This window comes from Petaurus breviceps, unplaced genomic scaffold, assembly GCF_028583685.1.
Source record: "Petaurus breviceps papuanus isolate PSGF00001 unplaced genomic scaffold, PetGlider_PUasm1.0 90919, whole genome shotgun sequence".
Classification (NCBI taxonomy): domain Eukaryota; kingdom Metazoa; phylum Chordata; class Mammalia; order Diprotodontia; family Petauridae; genus Petaurus; species Petaurus breviceps.
This window is the reverse complement of record NW_027187378.1, coordinates 591020-599830: the sequence shown is the minus strand read 5'-3', so window position 1 is coordinate 599830 and position 8811 is coordinate 591020.

The window sequence follows — 8811 nt, the reverse complement described above, 5'->3', positions numbered from 1 at the left end:
CCCCGACTCTCTTCTGTTCAAAAAAGCAGATAAATTTAAAAAGGTGTGTGTGTGTGTGTGTGTGTGTGTTGGAGGGGTGAGAATCCCATATCTTATTACTACCAAAAAAAAAAAAAAAGAAAGAAAATCAACCACTGACCCATAAGCCTGATTTCCTATTTTAATGAGAATGATCTACATGTTTTCACATTAATTCTTAATATTTTTTATGAATCCAGACAAATTGGTTAAATTACATTTTAAATTTATCTGCCTTTGTTGTAAGTAATCATTTCAACAGTGGCACATTAGAACAGAACTGAAGCCACAAATATTCATCAGTGTCCAAGCCAAGGCATCTTCATGGCCATGATGTGTTTGGAATACTCTAACCATTACCTTAAATCAATGCTATGGTGCTTTGTGAGTTTTTTTTTTCTTTTCTCTTCTTTTTCTTTTTGTAAGGCAAATTATACATTTTATTTGAACAAGAAACTTTGCTATTGAGAAAAACACAAATTTCTTGGATAAAGGTATTAGAACATAACAGGTAGGTTTTTACAGCTAATATCCCACAGTAAAATACATCTTTACTTTAATAAATTGACTGACAGGTGTAACAAATACAAGAGCCACTATGCTTATTATTTTTTTAATTGATTTTTTTTAAAAGTCAATCCAGAAAGACTCTCTTTAAATTACCTACATGACTCATGTATATATTTGTTTGTGTATTTATATACACATACACACATATACATATATACACACTGCATGCACGTATACATATACACACATGTGTGTATATATGACATAGACACATTAGAGCTGATTTATATACATGTATATAAACACATTCAATCATATATACACTGTTTTGAAGGAAATCCAGGGCAGAGACTCTCCTTTATGCCACATATTCAATCAGTTGTCAAATCTTGCCATGTATACCTTCATGCTGTCTTTGACACCTTTCCCTCTACTGACACAGCTACCACCTTAGTTCAGATTCTTATCAATTCTTGCCTAGATTATGACAGCCTCCAAATTGGTCTCCCTGCCTGAAGTCTTTCCCCACTTCAGCTTGTCTTCCAAACTCTTTCTTACCAAATTGATTTTTCCTTAATCATAAATCTGACCAATTCACCCCTCTACTTAAATAGACTCTCCTCTTTTAGCTTTTGAGTTTCATCAAAAGTGTGCTTCAACCTGTCTTTCCAGCCTCATTGCACAACATTCCTCCTCTCACACTCTGAAGTCCAGCCAAACTGGTCTTTCTGTGCCCAGCACATGCCACTGAATTTCCCATCCCAGGCTTTACATTGATACTTTCTATGCCTAAAATGCATCAGCTCTTCACTTCTTCCTGTATGGTGCCTCACATATAGTAGGAATTTAATAAATTCAGTTTGATAGAACTTTCTCTATTACTGCTCAGACATAGGGATTTCAAAAGTTAAAACTGAATTTAAATATACTTTAAATAGCTCTTTAATTAGAGTGCATTATTATAAATGTTAAATTCACTTTTTTGTCACAAACTTTGTTTCCCGAAGTAGAAATAACATAGGAGACAAAGAAATGCATTCTAGGATAAAAATTCCTCCCCTCCCCTTGCCAATTCAGGATTCTCTCTTCATTTATTGCCTTGACAAGGACTTATTCTTGTTGTAAATCTCTTATTTGCCTCACAGCATCTTCTTCTGACCTCTCTTCCTTTACCTTTAGGTGAAGCAGGCATGGGTTTCTTACCCTCCCAGCCCAAATAGTGGGAGAGATGGTGATCTGTAAGGATGTATAGCTACCCAGCAATGCAGAGGTCCTACCCAATTATACCTCCCCCAGAACCGTGTTAGTTCTATTTTCAGTCAAGTCTTGACTCCCACCTCAGCTTGTCCAAGAAGACAGAACTACTGCCTTCATTACCTTAGTCACTGCTGCTATCACCATATCAACCCACTGTATTTACTCAGCCTTTCATTAAAAGGAGATTTACTCCCAGAGTTTTCATTTATCAAAGCATCCTTGTATTTTTGCTCATATTTGTATCAGCTACAAGACTATAGGTTTCTCTAAATATTTAAACTCACCTGACCTTCAAAATAACAACATCTGCTGGGAAATTATGGAACATCTGTCAGAGTCATTTTGGGCTGAATTAAATTTTTGATGTGCTATATAATTGGGTCAGTGCCTTGGAAATGCACTTTGGTCATTATGAATGCTCTAGTAAAGTGCTGTACTTCACTGAAAACTGGCAATGGTCCTAGACTTCAGAAAGCTTCTAGGAAATGTCTTTCCAGATGCATGTGATCAGCTAATATAGTATAAGAAGATAGAGAGGACATGTTAAGAGATCTTTGTTAAAGTGCCCAGTAAGGCTTACACAATTTTGGCACTCAGGGGTGTTGAAATCTACTACCTAGAGAGGTAACCTTGAGTAACAAGTGGAAAATTCAAGGAATGGGAGTTTCTTCCTTTTTTATATCATTTTCATAAGATAGCTATCTTTTCTTTTGATCCAGAAAAGTAAAACTAGAGAAAATGAGTGATAGCAATAGAGGAACAGTCTTTGGCTCCATATAAGAAAGAGATTTCTAATAATAAGCAAGGAATATGAATGGAATGATCTGTCTCATTGTGGAGTCTCCATCAAAGAATATTTTAGCCATGTTTAAATGTCCCTCTGTCCAGGATGCTGGAGAAAAGATTCTTTCACAAGGTTATAGTTCGGATTTGATGACATCTAAGGTTTCATTGAACTCTAAGATTCTATTATTCCACAAAGAAAAAAATGGACAGATGAATATTCTTACAATTAATTTCCAGAAACTTACACAAACTGAAAAAAGTAAAAACTGCCAAAGTAAAATGGGCAGAACCAGAAAAACAACATACACAATAATTATAACAACGAAAATGAAAAGAACAAGAAAAATAGAAAATTGTGTAGTAATAATTACCAGTTTTTGGCCATGGAGAAGAGTTGACAAATGCATTTCTTGCCCCTCTTTGCAAAGATAGGGGACTATCAATGTGGAATATTGCTCATATACTATTACACACAATTGATACAGTGTTGTTGAAGTGCTCCCCCCCTTTTAAAAAAAAATCTTTGTTTGGATAGATGACTCACTAAGTAAGAGGGTGGAGAGTATGTTTGGAAATAATAGTGATAGAAAAACAGAAGGTATTGATAGAAATAATATTTGAATAAGATATGAACCTTAAACTATCTTTTTTTCCTTTGCAAAAGAAAAAAAGTTTATTCAAGAAAAACTAGGCCATCATCCTACAAAGAGATTCTACCTTATAGACAAGCTATAGACAAGAACATATATAATCATGACGATATTGGGGGAAAAGAAAGGAGTTAGGGGACAGCAATAAGGTTACCAAAATGGAAAAAAAAGAATAAAATTGAGAAGCTACAGTCATTGGAGAAATTACAAAACACATAGAAGAGAACATAATGAAACCCTTTAAGAAACAAACACACGTGACAGTTACAAAAATACATGTTGAATTTATGACATAGTTAAAAATAAAGGCAAGCTGTTCATCACACACATTTGACTTGTCATGTTCATCTTTTTGCTGTTCAATTTTGTATATGGTAAAGCTCATCTTATTTGTTATCAGCTTAGTTCAGAATCAAAATAAAAATAAAAAGAAAGAAGTCAGACCATGGAAAATACGGCCTTTCTCTGAACCCTTAATCTGCTGGTCTTTTGGTCAGCAGAAGGTAAATGGATTGCAAGGGAATTTGGACCAGAAGAAAGATTCTTACCCTTTTTGTGTCATGGATCCCTTTGGCCATTTGATGATGCTTCTGGACCCCTTCTCATAACAATATCTTCAAGAGGGGTGGCTAGGTGGCACTGGCCCCAGAGTCAGGAGGACCTGAGTTAAAATCCAGCCTCAGATGATTGACACATATGTGTTTAGGTGTGTGACTTTGGGCAAGTCACTTAACCCCAATTGCCCTCCAAAAAGAAAAAAAACAAAGAACAATGTTTTTAAGTGAAAAAACAAAATACACAGGCAAAAGAAATGATTATTAATTACCAGTGATTTGGGGAGATCCAGAATTTCCCCCCTTTTTTTGAAGTCCACATTTCAAAATTTTAGTCTCTGGAGGACATTGCTGATAATGAGATTGGATTAACTTTCTTTTTTATTTATTTATTTATTCATTCATTCATTCACTTATTTATTTATTTGTTTTTAAGCAATCAGGGTTAAGTAACTTGCTCAAGGTTACAGGGCCGGTTATTTCTGGGTGTGGTGCTGAGTATCTGAGCCCAGATTTGATCTCCAGGTTATCCTGACACTGGAGCCATGCTCTTACTCACTGAGTCACCTGGCTCCCCCTGGATTAACTTTCTTAACAATATTATTCAGAACACACCCAGGTGGAGAAGTCCCTTGTGCTATACTCAGGTTTGGATGGGGTTAAATTCTTTGAATGGATTGCCTAAGACTGGGTAATACAGAAGTAAATTACATAGTCAAACTTCATTAGAATAGATCCAGCCCCCATTGCAATATTCATTCTTTCAATGTATTTCACAAACCAGTCAGAGTTGATTTGCCCACTCTCTGGAACAACCACATTTCCAAGCCCATATAAGCCTTGAGTCCACTACCATGAGGGTCTTTGGAATTTGAGAGTGCCACTGACCTCTTTTATCAAAATGCTAGCATTACTAATAAAATGAATCATTACTCAGAAATTATGTCTCTTGAACTTTTAAAATGTCCTACAAGATTATGAAGGAAAGCACATTTTATTGAAATAGTTATCAAAATATTTTTAAAACAAGTTCATGAACCCCCTAAAACATTTTCATGAATCCATAGATCCTTCAACAGTTTGTGGGTCTCAGGTTAAATCAGAGGAAAATTGAAGCTGAGACTACATTTTAAGAAATAAGTAGCTCTGAACTTTGTACATGTTAATTGGCCTTTGAGATACAGATATTACACAATTCAAAAAGGCTGTGTGTTTTGGCATCAGAAAACTGCACTGACTGGCTTTGCATAGCTGGTCTCAACTAAATTTCAAATCATAGGTTTGAGCCCCAGGTTGAACATTTACTTGCCAGTAACTGGAAACTGGTGACTTTACCTCTCTGGAACTTACTGTCATAGTCTATAAAACGAGGAGGTTGGAGTCAATGAGCCCTAAGGCCTCTTCTAGCTCTAAATCACATCATGCTATGGACCTCAGTTTCCTCTTAAGTCAAATGAAGTTAATGATATGTATACTACCTACCTTGCAAGGTTGTTTTCAGCAGAACTGTTCTATAGATATTTTGTTATTTTTAAGCCAATAATAGTCATCAAGCATTTGTTAAAGTTCTACTATGCCAGGCATTGTGCTTAGGAGAGGCAAAAAATGGACTCTCCTCACAAGGAGCTCACAAACCAATGAGGGAGACAACATGAAAAATATAAACAAGATATAAACAGAATAAACTGGAGATGATCAACAGAGAGGAAGCATTAGCATTAAGAGGATCAGGAAAAGCTTTTGAAGAAGCTGGGCTTTTATGAAGGACACTAGAGAAGCCAAAGGTAGAGACAAGGAAGGAGAGACTTGCAGTGAAAATGCCAGAAGTGGGGCATCTCAGCAGCACAATGGATATAGCACTAGCCCTGGAGCCAGGAGGACCTGAGTTAAAATCTTTCCTCAGACACTGTGTGACCCTGGGCAAGTCACTTAACCCCAGTTGCCTTAAAAAGAAAAACAATAACAACAACAAATAATGAAAGAAAAAAATGATTGGAGACAGGGTACATTTTTTTTTCAAGGAACAACAAGGGGAGGCCAATGTCACTGTGTCAAGGAGTACTTGGAGAGTCTGAGGAAGAAGTTTAAGGCATAAGGAAAGCAAAAATATAGGAGTGGGCCAAGTTTTGAAGGCTCTAAATGACAGAGAATTTAATATTTGATCCTGGAAGTAACAGGGAGCCATTGGCGTTTATTGAATAAGGAGCAATATGGTTACAACTTCAATTTAGGAAGATCACATTGACAATTCAGCAGAGGATAGTTAAACTGGAATGGGGAGAGATTTGAGATAGGGAGATCAGTCAGGAGGTTAAAGAAGTAGGTTAAGTGTGAGGGGATTAAGGGTCTGTAACAAGGTGGTGGTAGCATCAGAGAAGAGAAAGTAGGGTGGAAGGGAAGGAGAGAGAGAGAGACAGAGAGAGAGAGAGAGACAGAGAGAGACAGAGAGACAGAGACAGAGACAGAGACAGAGAGAGAGAGAGACAGAGAGAGAGAGAGACAGAGAGAGAGAGAGAGACAGAGAGAGAGAGACAGAGAGAGAGAGAGAGAGAGAGAGAGAGAGAGATTACAGATAATGGGGTATAGGCTCTGGCAACCCCCTTGAACTCTGATTGAATCTTCCCATTTGATGAGTCATTTGCCTGAGGCCATAAGCCTTTCATTGTGGCTTGCCCAAATCTCTCTCCCTCCTTTGTCCAGCAACTTCCCACCCTTACTCACTTATATACTGGAGTCTGAGCTCAATAACTCCTCCTAAAGACCCTCCCCAAACTCCTCCTCTAGACCACCCCTAGATTCCTCCCACAACCTTTCTGTATATAAGACCCCAGCTTGCCTCCATGTGAGAGAGCACCATAGAATTCTAGCACAGACTTACTCTGTCAGATGATTCTGGCCCAGTTGCCCAATGCAAGCTTTACAGATACTAAGGCTCCTTAAGAGTCTACCCAATATGGTGAACTATTAATAAACTTTGCTTTTCTTTGGCTGAGAAAAGACTTAAGTGAAATTCATTTGTCAGGACCTGGATTGTTGGTATTTTGGGGTCTCAAGCACCCCTAACCCTATATCTCATCAGTTTATGATGACCCTCTTCAATTTATTTTTATTCATTTAATCTCAAGCTCTACTCTAGCCTGGACTGGAAGGTGCCTCTCTCTTTCCCTATTCCCTTCTTGTTCTCCAAGTACCTTGGAGTTGGGTTTTTTGTGGGGGTTTTTGTGTTTTGGGGGGCCTTACCTCTCAGGTCAGACAGCTAGGAGGCTGTTTGGTTATGTTGGAGAACATGGACCTGGATGCAGCTTCTGTAGAATGGAGGACAAGGACAGACACCCCATACAGAACTGTAAGCCAGATTCTTTCAATTCTCTCAGCACTAGGGAACTGGGAAAACTTCTTTGTGGTTTTTTTGTCTTGGTTTATTTTGTTTGTTTTTCGAGGCTTACTCCCAAATCTTCCTTTATGGAGGAAAGGACTTCCAGGCTCTAATCCTGTGGCTCCCGAAAGTTCGCCTTTGGGTTGTCTTTTACAACATTGGGAAAAATTTAGATTCTCTGGAGAACTTAAAAAAAAGTTGATGTATTTTTGCAACACTCTTTGGCCTTGGTATCACCTAGAGGACCATAAATTGTGGCCTGTTTTGGGGACTTTCAAAGATAATACTCTCTTGCAGTTAGAATTATACTGTTGCAAAGAAAGAAGATGGATATAAGTTGCCTTCTTAATGGCCTTCATTGAACTTTCTCAGAACAAAATTCTCAGGAAAAATTGAGAGTTGCTTGAAGCTAGAGCCCCTCCACAAAGGGGCAATGGGGACCAATTAAATGACCCCTTTCCTATGGCTTTGGTCCCAGTTCCTCCCCCCTCAGCAACTCCTGCTCAGGTCCCAGTCATCAGTCTCACAGAGGCAGCTCCCCCACCCTTTTCTCCCTGGTTTCCCCTCCCTTTTCCTCTAGCCTAACACCCCTCATTTCTTGCCTCCTACACCATCCATTTTTCCTACCCTGCATCTCCCAGCATGGCCCCTCCCCCCTCAGGGACTCCTGCTGAGGTACCAATCACTGGTCTTGCTGAGATGCCTCCCTCTGTTGCCCCTGCCCCTGAGGAAACACCCACTCAGGCCTCAGGTCCTACCCCCATGGCAGTCATAGAGGCATCTCCTCTTCTGACCCCTTCTACTCCTCATCTGCCGGCTGACCTTCCCTCTTGCTAGCCAGATCCCCCAGTCTTGCAGTCTGATCCAGGTCAGCCAACACCCCCCAGTCACTCCCTCACAGGAAGTGGGACTTCCAATCTCCCTTCCCAAGCCCCTTTCCCCAAAGCACCTTCAGGACATTTTCCCCTAAGGGAAGTGGTTGTCTTGGGTGGGACGACTAGGGTGCATGTCCCATTCTCCATTTCAGATCTCAATCAAATTAAAGAAAAATGGGGGAAGTTCTCTGAAAATCCAACAAAGTTTACTGAAAGCTTTAGGGACATATCCCTACAATTTGAGCTTTCTTGTGGTAATTTGCATATCCTCTTCTCTACCTGTTGGTCTACTGAGGAAAAGAGGAGAATCTGGGAACAAGCCCAACTATTGGGGGATGGCTTGGCTAGCAATGACCCCAGAAAATACCCCCCAGAAATAGCTGCTATTCCCATTAGTGACTCTGGATGGGATTACCAAACCTGGGAGGATAGGGAGAAAAGAGACCATATGGGACTTTGCCTATTAGAAGGCCTAAGAACTGCATTTCAAAAGCAAATTATCAGAAAATTAGGGAAATTACTCAGACAGATAAAGAAAATCCTGCCCTTTTCCTAGATAGACTTGTAGAAGCTATTAAAAGGTATACAAATTTAGATCCTGACTCCATAAAGGGGCAGCAATCCTTAACATGTATTTCATTAACCAGTCTACACCAGATATTAGGAGGAAACTGCAGAAATTGGCAATAGGACATCTTCAAATAACACTTATATTGTGAACCAAAGTTGTTCAAAGAAACCTAGGTTGGAGACTCACCCTGAACACCTGAGGCAAACTCAGAAAG